Source organism: Cavia porcellus, unplaced genomic scaffold (assembly GCF_034190915.1).
Source record: "Cavia porcellus strain 051 isolate PalLab524CR breed Dunkin Hartley unplaced genomic scaffold, mCavPor4.1 scaffold_5, whole genome shotgun sequence".
NCBI classification, from domain to species: domain Eukaryota; kingdom Metazoa; phylum Chordata; class Mammalia; order Rodentia; family Caviidae; genus Cavia; species Cavia porcellus.
In genome coordinates this window covers 27,208,640-27,226,287 of record NW_026947488.1, presented here as the reverse complement: position 1 = coordinate 27,226,287, position 17,648 = coordinate 27,208,640, and the positions used below count along the sequence as shown (strand labels likewise).

The window sequence follows — 17,648 nt, the reverse complement described above, 5'->3', positions numbered from 1 at the left end:
CCAAGGCGCAGGCGCGCGGAAGAACCAAACGCGCGCTTCTTGTAGCACGAGTTACTTGAGCGATGCCGCTACGCCGGGCATGATGGGACTTGTAGTTCTTCTGGAAGGGGCGGACTCCAGCGCGGCAGTAGCCCAAAGACGGTAGGTCCGCGACGTAGAGGTTAGGCTTTTTAAGGTTTATTTATTTGCTTATTTGTCTTAACCGTGCCTCAGCCGTTGTGAGATTCTCTATTGCTTGTGAAGCGCTATTTTAGCTTATTGGTAGGATGAATTTGAGGCTATTCCCCCCCAACCCCGGGCTAGGGTATTGGGTCAGACTGTAGAATGAGGGCTTCCCACCTGCCCCTGCCGTGTTGTGTTTGAGAAATTCTAAATAGTAGGCTGCGGAAGTACGCCCCACTAAAGGGATTTTACTTCATTAGAAACTTGACGAGTTGGCTTTCTACTTTTAAGATCGAAAACCAAAGATGTTTTCTTCCTGTCTCTCCAGAGAGTGAGAAAGACGTCACCTGAGGAGGAACTGCTGGCGAGATACGAGATACTGGAGATACTGAGCGTCGTGGTGCGCGCTGGTAATTCCAGCTCTTTGCTGAGGTGAGAGGGTTCGAGGGCACGCTGGGGAATTTAAGGAGAACTCGTCTCAAATAAAATAAAAAAGCTGACAGTAAATATCATCAAAGGGGCTCTGAGTTCTCTTCCAAGTACAGAGAGATAGGGAGAGAGAGAGAATGAACCAGGAAGCCTCGAAATACAGTCATGCTTTACTTAATTATGGGAATTTGTGAAGTATGATGAGACAGATTCTTGTTGAACATAATACCATACAAACTAAAGACAGCTACCGTGTCACCTGGAAAAAATAATCTTATGGGGCTACCATTATTGACGGAAACTTCTAGATGTCACTTGACTGTGCTTGTATGAAGTCTGTCCTTGACCACTCTGGGTGTATCATGCAGTTCTGCATAAGGTGTAATAGGTACCATTTAAAGAGTTCTCGCTATTATCAGTGGCCTTCAGAGATAACCAAGAATACCCCGTTACTAAATTAGACGTGGTGGTGCAGGCCAGTAATTCCCACACTCTGGGAGGCTGAGGCAGAATCATCAAAAATTCGAGACCAGCCTGAGCAATTTAACAAGATCCAGTCTCAAAAATAAATAAAGTGGTAGGGCTGTAAATCACTGCCAAGACACTGGGTTCAATTCCCAGTACTAACAAAAAAAAAAAAAAAAAAGGAAACTTTTTGTAAGGGATATATAACTCAGTAATAGAGCACTTAACTAACATACACAAGGCCCTGAGATCAATCCTAGTATTCTCTCTACTTAAAAATAAATAAATAAATAAATAAATAAAATTTGTCCTTGGATAGCTGGGCATAATGGTGCTTACCTGTAATCCTAGCATTCAGGAGACTGAAGCAGAAGGATTACTGTGAGTTGAGACCAGCCTGGGCTACATAGTGAATTCAAAGCCACCCTCAACTACGTAGTGCGTCCCTGTATCAAAAACCAAGAATTTGTCCTTGTGATTGAACAAATTGGACTTATTTATCTTCTTGTAGGGAAAAAGGCCCACCAAGGAGAAAAGCAGGATATCTCAGGAAGGATGTTGGAGTTTAAATTTGAGCTTCTTAAGTACTGTTGGAAAGAATTTTAAGTTTGGGCTTCTTAGGTAATTTGGGGTTAAAGGAAGCAGGGCTTCTCTCTGGATTAGATGCTCTCAAGAAGTAGGAGTAATTCTATGACTGGATATTTCAATAATTCTTGGGTTCAAATGGACAAGAACTAAATGAGGCTATAGGTTGTTTTTTGGGAGGAGGTTGGTTTTTTTTGTTGTTGGTTTTTTTTAATGCTGGGGACTGAACCCAAAGCTAAGGTCTGAGACAGGGTCTGAGTAAGTTGCTCAAATTTGTTTTTTCTGCCTCAGTCTCCCAGAGTACTGAGATTACAGTTGTATGTCACTATACCTGGCCTACAGTTTTAATTGATGAAAAAGTAGTAGTCTCTAATAGTAGACAAGATAGAGAAATACTTAGCTTTTTGTTTGTGTTTAGTACAATGTTCTTTTTGTTCTACAGAGTGGTTTCTTTTTGTTTTGATCCATTGTGGTCGCAGAATGGTCTTATCTGATCCATGCTCTGTGAAGTTGGTTAGTTCAGCTGGTCAGAATATCCTGGGTGATAGTGCCAGCCTTGCTATAAGGGACTACTTTTCGCATTATGCTCCACATTACTTAATATATGTTTTCTACTTTTGACCTCAAAAGAATTATATGAGATAATCCACAAATATCTGGTACTCCCTACTAGGTACCATTTCCTTAATTAAACATTGTAAGTCTTTCCTCTAAGGAGCTTATAGTTTATTGAGATGGGTACTTTATTAGCCCCCTTTTCTAGATGAAGAAACTGCTGGAACTGGAAAGGTAAGACGAATCTGACACTGATGGAGGCCCCTTTCCATCTTAAAAATCTGAATTACTAACCACCTTGAATTGTTGCCTCCAAACATCAGTCATTTTCAGCTGCTAATATATGTGCAATATCAAGGTTTCTCAACAGTAAATATTGACATTTAGGGCCAGATAATTCTGTTGTGGGGTGAGATGCTATGTGTTGTAAGATATTTAGCAGCACCCCTAATCTCTAGTCATAGATGACACTGGCACACTTCCCCTACTCATGATAACCAAAAATGTCTCCAGACATTGCTAAAAAACACAAAACAGTCCCTAAATCACTTGGAGAAGGGGAGGCCTTGAAGAAGAGAGAAAGAAGGTGTAGACTAAATTTTTGGAAATCATATTCAACTGGGAAAAGCAAGTACTGAGAGAAAGAAAGCAAAGTAGGAAAAAATGTGGGGAAAAGAGTGGGACAGCGGGAAAAAAGGAGCTCATAGTAAATCATCCTAACTTAGTTCACATAGCATAGTTAGTTCACCCTGTTGAAAATACACTAAGGAAATCTTAATGATGCTTTACTGTACCTCTGCTTCCTGTTTGGGGCACGCTGGTATGCTTAGCAAATTGTCTTGGTCACTGTTGTGAAAAGATTTCCTTTTCTTTACAGAGTAGTACCACCGGTAACCTCCTTGAACTGGCCATTTGAAAGAAGTCATCCTGCAGAGATTTCATACTTCTTCCAAGTTAATACATTACTTTCTAGGAAAAGCCAGTGTTCACTGGTGAAATGGCTAAATTGACAAAGTAATGACAAGTAAACTTCTCTAGATTTTAAAAAAATCTTTTTATGTTTAGCACCACCTCAAATCTTCAGTAAGTTAATGATGATAATCCTTGTATACAAAATTAAATGTTTTTGTTATCTTTACAATATTCTAAAACTTCTTCACTGTAGTGGCAGTACTTGAACTAGAACCCAGATATCATGATTCTCTGTCTAATACTCTTTTATTTTATAAAACAGGTCAGACATCTTCATGATAATGTTTACAGAAAACATCAAGTAGAGATTCTATTCCATATAGAAATTCAGACATACCCAACCCTACAAGTAATTCTATAGAGGAAATCACTAAGATACTAATAAAATACATGTAATATCTCAAATTACATTTATCTTTAGGTTGATGTAGTAGACAAGAAGTATAATGAAGCAGGGAGCTGGGGATTTAGCTCAGCAGCATAAGCGCCTGCCTTGCAAGCAGGCAGTTGTGAGTTCGATCCCTGGTACGGATAAAAAGGAAAAAGACAAAAAAAAAAAGAAGTATAATGAAGCAGCCCTCAAAAATCTTACATATGAGGTTGTCCTTTGAGACATAAACTAGTAGGAATGCATTCTTAATTATTAAATTTAATCATATATATGTGATGTAAGACATTATCTTTAAATGTGTCACTGAGGAGATTCAGCAATCACAAATTCTAAGCACTCTTTTAGTGATTCCCAGATTCCTATTTCCAATCCAAATCTCTCCTCTGAGTTTTATTCAAATGCCTACATCTCACATTTGCTTCTTTTACAGAGATTTGAAAGTTATCATGTCTAAAATAGAATTCTTGGTATTTCCAATAGTAAGTCTTCATCATCTCTTAAGGATACTGCATTCTTCTAAATAAACCAATATCAATCAATGAAATTGAAGCTGTAATTAAAAATATACCAACAAAGAAAAGCCCATGCCCTGACAGATTCACTGCTGATCTACAAGAGATTTAGAGAGGACCTAACACCAATATTTCTCAAACTCTTTAATGAAATTTAAAGAGAAGCAGTACTTCCAAATTTATTTCTGTAAGCAAGTATTATCCTGATACCAAAACTAGAGAAGAACCCAACTAAGAAAGAATTACAGGTGAATTTCCCTAATGAACATTGATGCAAAATTTCTCAGTATGATACTGACAAACAGACTTCAGCAAATCACGAAGAAGATTATACACCATGATCAAGTGGCATTTATCTCAGGGATGTACTGATAGTTCAACATATGCAAATCCATAAATGTATTACACATATTACATTTAACATATTAACAGAGCCAAGGACAAAAATCATAAGATCATCTCACTAGATGGAGAAAAAGCATCTGGCGAAATCCAGCACCCATTCTGTAGGGATAAAAACCCTACAGAAAATTGGAATAGATGGTTGTTATCTTAATCTGATAAAGCCATCTTTAACAAACCAACAGCCAACATCATACTAAATGGACAAAAACTGAAAACTTTCACTCTAAAATCAGGAACAAGACAAGGAACAAGACACTGTTTCCACTCATTCAACATAGTCCTGGAAAATTTAACAGGCAATTAGACAGGAGAAAGAATTATTTGTAGATGACTGATACTCTACTTAGAAGACCCCCCAAATTCCATCAAAAGACTACTAGATTTAATAAGCAAAGTCAGTAACATAGCTGGATGCAAAGTCAACACTCAAAAAACAGTAGCCTTCCTGACATGAATAGCAAACTCAGAAATCAAGGAAATACTTTTTTGGATGCTTTTACAATAGCATCCAAAATAATTAAATACCTCAGAATCAATGTAATGGATGTAAAACACTCCTTCACTGAAAACTACAGTACTCTGAAAAAGGAGGTTGAAGAGACTATTAGAAAATAGAGAGAGATCCCATGCTCTTGGGTAGGAAGAACCAATATAGTAAAAATGGCCATACATCCAAAACTGTTATACAGCTTCAGTGCAATCCCAGGCAAAATTCCAATAGTATGTCTCACAAAGAAAGTAATCCTAAAATTCATCTGGAACCTAGAATAGCAGAGGCAATCCTAGGTAACAAAGACAAGACAAGGGGCATCACAATCCCTGACAAAATTATACTATAAAGCAGCTGAGATTAAAAACTATGGGCACTGGCAAAAAAACAGACCCAAAGATTAATGGAATAGGAGAGAAGATGTAGAAACAACTGCGGACACACTAAGCCACCTTACCTTTAACAAAGGTGCCAACACATTCACTAGAAAGCCTCTTTAATAAATAGTACCAGAAAAATTGACTCTACACATGCTGAAGATTAAAATTGGACCCGTATCTTTCACCATGCACTAATTAAAATCAGAATAGATCAAAGATCTTAATGTTAAACATTAAATCTGTTAGATGATTAAGTAAAACAACATTGGTGTAGACAAGATTTTATGAACAAAACTCAGATTGCCCAGGAACTATCCCAAAGCATCAACAACAGGGATCTTACCCTATTGAAAAGCTTTTGCACAGCAAAAGAAACCACCAACAGTGAAGAAATAACCCACAGTGTAGGAGAAAATTTTTGCCAGTTGTTCCTCAGACAAAGGATTACTATCGAAAACACATAAAGAATTCAAAAAATTCAGGCCTCCCAGATTTATAGACCCAATCCAAAAATGGGCTTCTGAGATGAATATATACATCTCAGATGAAGAAATACGAACAGCAAATAAATATGTGAAAAAACATTCAATCCCACTGGTCATTTGAGAGATGCAAATTAAAACAACACTGAGAGTCTACCTCAACCCAGAAAGCATGGCTATTATCAAGAAATTAAGCACTAAAAATGCTGAAGGGGCTGTGGGGAAAAGGAACACTTCTTCATTTTTGGTGGGAATGTAGACTGGTGCAACCACTGTAGAAATCATTGTGGAGAGTCCTCAAATATCTAGGATTAGAGGTGCCATTCGACCCAGTTATTCCCCTCTGGATATTTCCCCAGAGGAATTAAAAACATCATACCACAGCGATATGTATACACTCATGTTTATAGCAGCACAATTTGTAATAGCAAAATCTTTTTTTTGGTCTTTTTGAGACAGGAACTCACTAGCAGTTCAGGCTGGCTTTGAGCTCACTTTGTAGCCCAGGCTAGTCTCAAACTTGCAATGGTGCTCCTGCCTCAGCCTCCTGAGTGCTGAAATTACCAGCATGTGCTACCCCCCCCCCAGAAATAATAGCCAGATTTTGTAAACAATCTAAGTGCCCATCAACTGAGGGATGAATAAAGAAGATGTGATGTTTTTATACAATGGAGTACTCATCAACCATAAAGAAGGATAAATTTTTATAGATAAATAGATGCAACTTGAGACCATATTCATAAATGAAATAAATCAGACACACGTGTAAACACTATGTTTTCTCACTAGTGTGAGAAGCTGAAAGAAACATGTATATAAAGGTATATAAAAGTATATAAAAAAGATAAGATACTGATTTCTCTGAGTTCAATGAAAAGAGATTTGTGCTGGTATTGTTCAGACAGTTGTAAGCAGATGTCTTGAGCTCTGGGTGAATGACTTGGGGATGACAATGTGCAATAAGTGTACCATATTACACCAATTGACATGTTTTGAAATTTAGTTTTAGGGTTTTTTTTTTCTTCTTTTTTTTCCCTTGAAATAAAATGGGTTTGAGAAGATAAAAAGGGATACTGCCTTTTACCCTGTTGCTTATATAAAAAATCCAGGAGTTACTCTCAATTCCTTCCTTCTTCATCCAACTCATTATCAAGTATTAATAAATTTTATTTATTTTGGGGCTTTTTTGTTTTCGGTCTTTTTGAGACAGGGTCTCACTATGCCATTCAAGCTGGCCTTGAACTCACTATGTAGCCTAGGCTGGCCTTCAACTTGCAGCAGTCCTCCTACCTCAGCCTCCTGAGTGCTGGAATTACAAGTGTGTGCTACCATCCTGGTTAAGTATTAATAAATTTTAAATATGAACTACGCCTATCTTCCAACTACTACTCTAGCCCAAGTAATTGTCATTTCATCTCTTTCTTGGATACTACATTTTTGTCTTGTCCTTTCACAGTACTTAGCACAATTTAATTATTGATCAGTGTTCACTTGTAATTTTCTTAATTTCAATGTTTCACTAGAATGTATGTAAATTCCTTAAGGATAGGTACAAAAATCTGTTTTGTTCACTCAGATATTTCCAGCACCAGAGTATGTGGCCCCTCATAGGCAATTAACAAATACTTGGTTAATGTTTGTTGAATTAATAGATGAAAATATAATAGTCCAAAACTTTAACATAATTGCTCATATGAAATTGGAGCTTTAGTTTAATCATTCATAGTAAAAATGACTGAAGCTAACATAATTAAAATCAGTTGTATTACTGTGTGTCTGGAAGTGTCTGTTGGAATTGAAATGGTACGACCTGGAACCCAGAAAGGGAAGAATCAGCCAGGATCTGGCCATACTTTTCTATGCAGCAATCTTCAAGATAGCAAAATTAATGAACTCAAAGAACACTATTCAACTAGTTATTAGAGAGACACACTGAGAGAGTATAGATAAATCTTAGGCTTTACCTGTAGCCTAAATGAAATAGACATTAGTATCATCCATTGTTTTCTTTTTCTTTTTTCTTTTTCCTAGATTGTTCACCAAACAGTATTTGATTACTCACTTACATGCCCTGGAATCTTTCCACTGAGAAGGAAATGCTTTAGACAACAAACACAAATATTTTAGTCACTGGAAAAACACATTTCACATTGCAGTGTAACTCAATGAGGACAGAAGAATGTTAATCAGTTATATTCCTAGCTCCTTTTAAGTTTTTGGTGAATGTGTATTAATAAATTAGAATACCTTATACTGTCTTAACGAATTTTTTATTATGATTCAATCTTCAGATATCCATTTCATGACATGTATTATAAAAATCAGATACCTGATTTTGGAGGCCAAATTTGAGACACTAAACTTTTACTGCTTCAGAGTTTGTCTGAGATTCTTTGATTAGCTAGCTTACCTCCTCTAACATCTTCCTCTTTCTCTGAAATTCCAGTCATCTTCCATCAAATCCACAGGGTTTCCTAAAATCAAAAATCTAATTACGCTGCTCCCTGCCTGAAAACAAGTTACCTCTCTGTTATCTTATGACTAGAAGCAATCCACAGTTTTTCTCTGAAGTCCCCTTCACCATTTTACTGCCTTCCTTTCTTTTTAGGGGGTTGTGGTGGGGGGACCAGGAATTGAACTCAGAACCTTGCACTTGCCAGGTAGGTGCTCGTGCCACTGAGCTACATCCCCAGCACACACCCTCCCCCCCCCCTTTGGTATTGGGAATCGAACTCTTGATCTTGTGCTTGTCAGACAGTTGTGTCATGGAGCTATATCCCTGGCCCTGCCTTCCTTTTTTACTATTTCTTCCCTGTCACGTATGCTAAGTTCTAGCCACTCTCAATCACTTAACATTTCATGCACATGCTGTGCTTTTAAATTTTTTTCATACTGTTCCATAACTGGCATGTCTTTCCCTTCTTTCTTTCTTTCTTTCTTTCTTTCTTTCTTTCTTTCTTTCTTTTCTCTCTCTCTCTCTCTCTCTCTCTCTCTCTCTCTCTCTCTCTCTCTCTCTCTCTCAGGCTGGCCTCAAACTCGCAGTGATCTGCTTCAGCCTCCCACACACTGGAACTACAGACATGCACCACCATACCTGGCTCTTTCGTCTTTTAAGATCCAACTAGGTGTTACTTTTTTGAAGAAGAACACTTTGATTTCTTAGGAGGGGAAAAGCTGTTCTTTTCTCTTTACTTGTTTTCTATTACGCTATCACATCTCTTATCATATCATAGTTTAGCTATCTTTGAGATCCTAGAATACAGAGTATGTGTCTTACTTATCTTTCTTTGCTTTCCTGATGTCTAGCACATGTTTGCAAATGCAAATACCCAAATGAGATGCTAGATATGAGTGCTAATAACTGACTTGCCAACCGTCTTAGCTTCTTGAACATAACATCCTTCTCAAGGGAAATAAGAAACTTTCCAGCTGTATCCTGTTTGAAGACATTAAATGTGAGCTAGTCAGTGAAGAAATGTGTGTTACATACTTTCTTTATGGTTCACTATAAAAGGGGGTGAAAACAGTCTTGACAGATCAGCAGGCCTTCAAAGGAATGATCCAGTATACCTCATATACACTCTTGGATTGTCACAATTCATTGCTCATTTTTCCCTTGTTGAAAGATTTTATAACCTCAGTATCACACACAGTGCCTAGTACTTATTAGGAGCTCAGTAAATGTTTGTTGAAAGAATGCATGAATTAGTAAGTAAAAATAAAAGCCAAACTTCCCTCTCTGTCCTTTTGGATAATTTAAGTCCTCTCACTTAAGGAATTTTTAGATGCCTTATCTGATCAACCTAATCTACTACATATAAATTTACCCTTCTCTTATTATCTTGTAATACTTATCAATATTATTGAGTAAGCATTTAGACTGCTATTTTGAATTAGTATTTTTAAATATATTCGTTCTTTCCAGCTAGATTATAAATTCTTGAGAATACAGAACGTGTGTTAAAATTGCATTTCCTACAATGTCTTAAATTTAGTAGAATCATCATACTGTAAATTGTTGATGTTATTTACCCAGTATCTAGGCCAGATGATGAACTTTTTGAGCTTTCAGTGATAAAAACAGCCTGCTAGAACAGTTGCCATAAGTTTGCCACTACTGATCTGGGCATTTCAATGTAAAAATTCAACACTCTTGAGAAAACCACAATGAGATACCACCTTCACTCATTAGAATGGCTATGATAAAAATGATGACAAAAAACAAGACCCACACACTAGCAAATGTCAAGTGTTAGCAAAAATGTGAAAAAATCAGTACACTTATGCATTGTTGACAGGAATATAAGATGATTTAGTAACTGTGGAAAACTGTATAGCAGCTCCTTCAAAAATTTTAAAGAGGTTGGGCATGGTAGTGCACAGCTGTAATCCCAGTGCTCAGGAGGATCACAGTGAGTTTGAGACCAGCCTAAACTCCACAGTGAAACCCTATCTCAAAAAGATGATAAACAAATAAATAAACAGAGATACTACATGACTACTCAATCTTACTTTAGGGTATATATATATATATATATATATGTATATATATATATATATATATATATATATATATATTAATTAAAGAATTAAAATCAGGTTCTTAAAGAGTTATTTTATACCCAAGTTCATAGCAACATTGTTCTAAATAACACAGAAATTGTCTGTTCTTTACTAGATAAATGGATAAGCAATATGTGGTATATTTATATTATTCAGCCTTTAAAAAGAAGTAAATTACTGGGTATGGTAGCACACACCTATAATACCAGCGTTTGGGTGGCTGAGGCAGGAGGATCACTGAATTCAAGGCCAGGCTCAGCTATATGAGTAGTTCAAGGCCAGCCTGAGACCCTGTCAAAAAAAAAAAAAAAAACCAATAAATTATGGTATATGCTGCAGCATAGATAAACCTTGAGGACATTGTGCTAAGTGAAATAAGCCAACACAAAAAAGACAAATGCTGAATTATCCCATTTATATGAGGTATGTAGAGCAGCTAAAAATCACAGGAGCAAGAAGTAGAGTAGTAGGGTGGAGATTTAGCTCAGTGGCATAAGCGCCTGCTTGGCACGTGTGAGGTCATGAGTTTGATACCCGGCACCAAAAAATAAAAATAAAAAATCGTAGAGTAGTGGTTACCAGGACTGACAGGGGTAGAGAAGGAGCACTGTTGTTTAATGGACATGGAATTTCAGCTTTGCAAGATGAAAAGTGCTCTGGAAAATGGTCACACAACAATATGAATGTACTTACCTGAACTGTACACTTAAAATTGGTTATGATGTTATGGTATCTGTATATTACCACAACTTTTTAAAAAAGGGTACTGATAGGATGTCAAAAGATTAAGATTGGAGTTATTGGTTGTTTCCTGGTAACTGATGTATGCTGAGTAAGTTGCTTCTTTACTGAGTGCTCCTGTTCCTTCATCTTTAACCAGGATTAAAGCCGACTGGCTCTGAGTTTGTATGTGGATCAATAAAAACAAGCAAACAAAACCAACTTTTAAGACAGTCTTTTGACTAGTAGTTTTTCCAGTATTCCAGTGTTCCTTGTCTCTTAATGTTTATTACGAGTTTCGCGTCTTCTTTCATAACAGCACATTCCTGAAGATGCCTCAGCAATAGCGTGTTGCCACTTCAAAAGATTTGTAAGCTGAACCCTTTCAATTTGGGATGTTCACCTTATAATTTGGTTCCAGTAAAACAGCAAATAAACAACATTTATGAAGACTACTGATGATCTAAGATGCTAATTATCGGTATGGTTTAGCATTAACTGAGGAAAAACAAGCTCAAGATTTTCATGTTACTATGAGAACACGTCTGAAATCAGAGAGTTAAAAAGGAAGATCTAACATTTGTTGAGTATCAGCTAAGCATTAGGCCCTGAAACAGATATATTACGTGTGCTATTTCACTTAATACTCAAAAGAAGATAGATGTAGTAGTGCATGCCTGTAATCCCAGCACTTTGGAGGCCAAGACAATAAGATCACTGAGTTTGAAGCCAGTCTGTACCACATAAAGTTTAAGGCCAGACAGCAGGATCTTGAATCAAAACAAACAAACATTTTTTAAAAACCCCAAAATAAAAAACCTCAAAATAACCTTGTCAGGTTAATAATATAATCATGTAATAAAGAGGGAAAATAAAACTCAGAGAAGTTACTGATCAAAAATCACACAGTGTGGTTATGATGGAATTCAAATTAAATGTTTTTTTCTAGCATGTTATGTTTAGCCAAATTTGACTATACTTATTGGTATAGATTTCAGTGACTAATGATATGTATTTGATGTGTATTTGTACATTTATCAAATGTATCATACCTGGTTACAAGTACAATAGGCTATGTAGAGATGAGTATCACTACTTTAGAGATGAGGAAACAGGTGATTAGAAAAGTTAACTTACCTAACATAGCAAATAATAATAGAATTTAGACAGAAGTACTACAATTCTCAGACTCTTGCTTTTTCCCATTCAGCCTCACAGGAGCAGGATTTCACCTCTGCATTTTCTGGTTCTGAAATGTTTGTTTATTTGTTTTTAAATAGGAATAGAGGGGCTGGGGATTTAGCTCAGCGGCATAAGCGCCTGCCTTGCAAGCAGGCAGTTGTGAGTTCGATCCCCGGTACCGATAAAAAGGAAAAAGACAAAATAAATAAATAAATAGATAGGAACAGAGTAAGTCTTGCATTCTGGCTGTACATGAACAGAATAAACACATTTATCCCTATTTGCACCTCCCCCAACTCACTAAAATGGTAGTTAATATTAGCAGATAATATTAATAGTTAATATTAGTTAAAGTTAGCAGCCTACAAGGACAAGGAAAATAAGAAAGAAGACCTCCTGGTGTATTTGGTGCAGTTAGAGGACGTATAGCTTGAGATTGGTTAGTTTACATAAGAAAATATGCTCCCAATGTACTTTTTACCAGCTCTGTCAATTGGCTATTCCTGAGAATAGTCCCCCCCCAGAAAAGATTTTTAAGATGATAAAATGTCATAAAGAAAATTAAACATATGTGCCTAAAATGCATTGCTTCATCTGATTTGTAGCTTTTTTTCACTGAAGAAATGTGTACCAGACCAATGGGGCAGATGCAGATATGCAATTCGTCTTTCTTTTCTTTCTTTTTCTTTTTTTTTTTTTTTTTGTATTGAAATCAAACTCAGAACCTTGCTGCTTGCCAAGCAGGTGCTGATGCCATTGAGCTAAATCCCCTGCACCCATTCCTTTGTTTTTTGTTTTTTGGGGTTTTTTTTGATATATATATGGTACTAGGGATTGAAAACCCAGGGTCTTCAAACTGAACTCCATCCTGGGCTATTTTATTTTATTTTGATAAAGTCTCACTAAGTCCCTGAGTTGCCCAGACTGTGCTTGACCTTAAGATCCTCCTTCTTCAGCCTCTTGGTGTCCTGATATAGATGAGCGCCACCACACTCTGCTTATTCCTGTTTTAATGGCCATGTAGGTTTTCTGTTGACTATTTCATTGAAATAAAGAAGTGGAATTGATAGGTCAAAATGTATAACATTTAACATTTGTTAAATTATTACCAAACTGCCTTCCACAAAAATCTAAGCTGCTTATATTAATCATTAACACTTGAATTGCTTTATATTCCCACCTACAGTTCATGAAACTGTTTTCTTGAAATTTCACTATTGCTGAGTATCTCATAATTGCTTTCACTGGAATGTCTTATCAATGGAGTTAGGCTTTTTTTTTTTTTTTTTGGTCCAGTACTGGTATTGAACCCAGGACCTTAGCACTGAGCTACATTCCCAGCCCTTGTGTTGAGAAAGATTCTTACTAAATCACAACTGAATTCAAACTTTCCATCTTCCTGCTTCAGCCCCACAGAGTGCTGGGATTACATGTGCACAGCACCTACCCCGCTGAACATTTCTTTTTTCACTGATCAATTGTTTTTCTTCTTAATAGCTTTTCTGTACATGTGCTTTGCCCAGTTTTCACTTTTAAGGTTTCAGTTGATTTGGAAAACATTTTATATATCATTGTATTAATAATTCTTTACCTATTATAAATAAATATTGCATGTATTTTCCCCATTTCAGTGATGCTTAAAGTATATTTTTCTACCTCAATTTATCTTTTCCATATTTATAGCCTTTGTGTGAGTGGTCAGGTTTAAAATAGAATTAGATGGTGTATGTTCTTTCTTTTTTGAAGATTTTCTTTTGTCTTTTTCCTTTTTTTTTTAATCAGTACTGGGGATTGAACTCACGACTGCCTGCTTGTAAGGCAGATGCTTATGGCGCTGAGCTAAATCCCCAGCCCCAAGCATGTTCTTTAATTTCTTCCCTTTACCCTTTGTACAAATCATTATGGATTCCAGCTCTATTTCAGTAATGTCATCTCCTATTCACCATTTCTTGTCAGTTTATGTGTATTTTCCTTTGTCATAAAGTAATAGTCACAAATTAAGTAGTTCCTTGAATGAAGACTTGCAAGTAGTAAATCTGTTAGTTTTGTTTAAAAAGTCTTTGTTATTTATTATAACTGAGCATAGATTTCTAAATTGAAAGTAAATTTTTTTCCCTGTCCTTTGAAAATGTTATTCCAGTATAAAAGTCATTTTTAGTGTAAATATCATTCCATTGTTGGTAGGTAAGTTTTCTTTTTCATTGTTTTTCTGTATTTTATTTTTCGTAGTGGAGATTGAACCCAGAATCTTTGCTGCACTAAGTTGTACCCCCATGTGTTCTTAAGTTTTGAGACAGAGTCTCACAAAGTTTCTAAGTTGCCCAGGTGGGTCTTGAACTTGTGATCCTCCCACCTTAGCCTCTAGGTAACTGATCTCTGGTTGCTTTCTCATAACTTTAAAGAGTATACCTCACTAGTTTTTACTATAGTCTCTCTGTTGTGTAGCCATCTTTGGTTTTTTTGCTTGTTTGTTTTTAATGGTTTTCATTATAACATAAAACACAGGTGCCGATAGAGCATGTTACACATACACACAGGAGCACACACCTATATAACTTAATGAATTGTTACAAAATGAACTCCTATTAAGGTAGGGAAGTAGCTCAGTATTAGAGTACCTGCCTTGCATATGGAAGGCTCTCAGTTTAATCCCCAATGCTGTAAAAATAAAGTAAGCTTTTTTTAGCCAATTAACAAGATCAAGGGGAAAAAAAACTTTTTAGCTTCCCCATAAGGCTTCCCTATACTTTATCCCCAGTCAAAAGTATCTCCCTAGGAGCTGGGGATTTAGCTCAGCAGCATAAGTGCTTGCTTGCCAAGTGCGAGGTCGTGAGTTCAATCCCTGGCACCACAAAAAAAAAGTATCTCCTCCCTCTCAAAAGCAGCCACCATACTGACTCTGCATTTCTCTATAGTTTTATTACACAAGTAAGATATACAGTTTAATCTTGTCCATTTAAAAACATTATTATGCCTCTTTTTCTTTGTTGTATCTCTTAAATCTTTCTTTTTCCTTAGAGTTTATCTGTTGAAGAACCTGGCACATTTGATTTGCACTGTTCCCACATTTTGGAATGATTGCATATTAGAAGCGCAGTTTAGTATTATTGTATGTCATTTGTATTGCCTACAAACTAGTGGCTGGATGGCGAAAGCTTAATAAGTATGATCTTTTTGTATAGTTGTTTTGTGGTTTTTTTGTGTGTATGTGTATGTCAGAGAGATGTGATCGGCTATTGATGCTCATTGCCTAAATTCATTGAAGGTTATAAACTGGTGGTTGTCTGATTATTTCTTTTTATTTATTTGTTTGAATACTTCCATTAAAAAAAAAGAAATTATTCTCTCATGTACTATTTGTTCACCTAAATGTAGAATTTGTAAGTGAAAGACTGAATAAATTCTTGATTCTTTCCCTTTGCTAATTTTCAAGATAATTTCCTATAGTCCTAGATAATGACCAACTAGGTTTTTTAAAAAAAATTATCATAACCAAAGGAATAAGTATATGACAGATTTTAATCCATTGCAATTATTATTTATGTCAACACTCCAATTGTGCCATTTTTGTCCAGTGAAAGCTTCTGTAAGTAGTTCTCTGAGTACTTTTTTCTTAATCCTAGAAGTATTTGATTGCATCCTTGCTAGATGTATGATAAAATGTTCCAGATTCGTTTTGTACTTTTCTTTCTCAGATCTAGAGTCAACTTGTGGGCTGACTCACTTACTGTGGAGTTTTTGTTGCAAATTTTGTCATTTTATTCCTTTTTATCCTTTGGTACCAGGAATTGAACTCGGGACCTTACTCTTGCCAGGCAGGCTAAATTTTGTCATTTTAGAGTTATGCTTTATAACGCTTAAGAGATTATCTTTTGTATGGCTTTATTTGTGTGAATTATGTATGAGGTTGTGGCCCTCCAGAAGGATTAGTGTTTGTTCTTAACAAATGCTTCCATATAGGACCAATTTTAATTTTCTTGCTTGAAGATTCTAAAAATGTGATTAGTGTAAATATGATCCTCAGAACCACCTGAGGATGAGGCAATGGCTACAAATTCTTGAGGTAAACCTTTTTTTGTATGCAATGCAAGGCTAAAACAGATTCACACCCTCATTTCTCTGTGATATTGGAAGAACTCTACAACCGTGGAAAAGTTCATTCTTTGATTGAAGGCCCAAGTTCTTCTGAGTAGCTGAGTAAAAATTCTCTGCTTTGTTTTCTGTCCCTGCCTATTACCCAAACATCTTGTCCTTTCTTACTGCCTAAACAATATTTTCTACTTTGACATGCATCCAATTTGTGTTTCTCTGCCAGTTTTAGGTCATCCTGTATTTTTTCATCCCTGGAGAGAAAAAAAGACAGGCAGACAAATATCTGGGATTTCTTTCTTACATGCTAAAATGCGTATTTAAAATAAGGTTAATATTTTGGCTAGCAATTATAGATGTAGCTGAAGGTTTCAGAAAATCTGCATTGACATACACTTGAAAACAAAAGCCAAACACTTTTGTGTACATCAAACAAACGATTCTTCTTCTCATCTCCTCACGGTCCTCGGGAAGCAAATGTGTAACAAAGATGTGAGAGCCTTTGAGTCAACACAGACTTATTTGGAGTCTGAAAAGCTAAAACACTGTGACATAACTTTTTCTTTTCTTTTTTTTTTTTTTTTGGTACCGGGGATTGAACTCATGACCCTGTGCTTGCAAGGCAAGCACTTATGCCGCTGAGCTAAATCCCCAGCCCTGTGTAACACAACTTTCCTCATTAAGATTCTGATTAGTCATTGAGGATGTTCTTAACATTTGGTTTTGCTTAATTTTGCCCATTTCCTTTTCTTAGAAATGGGCACTACAAGGATTCTAATGGCTTCTGAAACACCAAACGGCTCTTATAAGTAAAACTGTGATGGATTGAGTGTGAATGAAGTAAACAGGGATTAAATTTTCCTTGAAATACATATGGACTTAATAATTAGTAGGAAAAGCTCTTCATAATTAGAAAAAGGTGTTTTAAAATAATGTTAGATACATTGTAACAGACAATGCTGCTGGATTTTGCAGACTTAGATTATATATTTCTTCTAAAACTGGTGTCACAGCCAGAGAACAAATTGTCCCAACTAGAGGTAGGAAAAGTGGTACCCAGTAAGAAATTAGGAAGTGTTTACTTAATCGCTGTTTTTCAAGTGTTTCCAACACTGTTAAGCTTAGTTTTGTGGAAGAATATTCTTTCACATAGACTCTTAGGAGCCTTGTCCAGGCAGGGGTCAATGTATAAAGTAATAAAAGCACTAGAATGTTTAGAGTCTAGTGCAGAAAAAAGAAGAGGTGACTATGTTTTGCCTAAAGAAA

General features: G+C 36.2%; 1 long non-coding RNA gene across 1 annotated transcript; it reads left to right on the top strand.

Annotated features, from left to right (window-relative positions):
- Window positions 1–12: 12 nt before the first annotated feature.
- On the top strand, window positions 13–3,337 carry LOC106027195 (uncharacterized). Its single transcript, XR_001200756.3, has 3 exons — window positions 13–141; window positions 491–594; window positions 3,074–3,337. It is a non-coding gene; the product is annotated as an uncharacterized LOC106027195 (long non-coding RNA).
- Window positions 3,338–17,648: the final 14,311 nt, after the last annotated feature.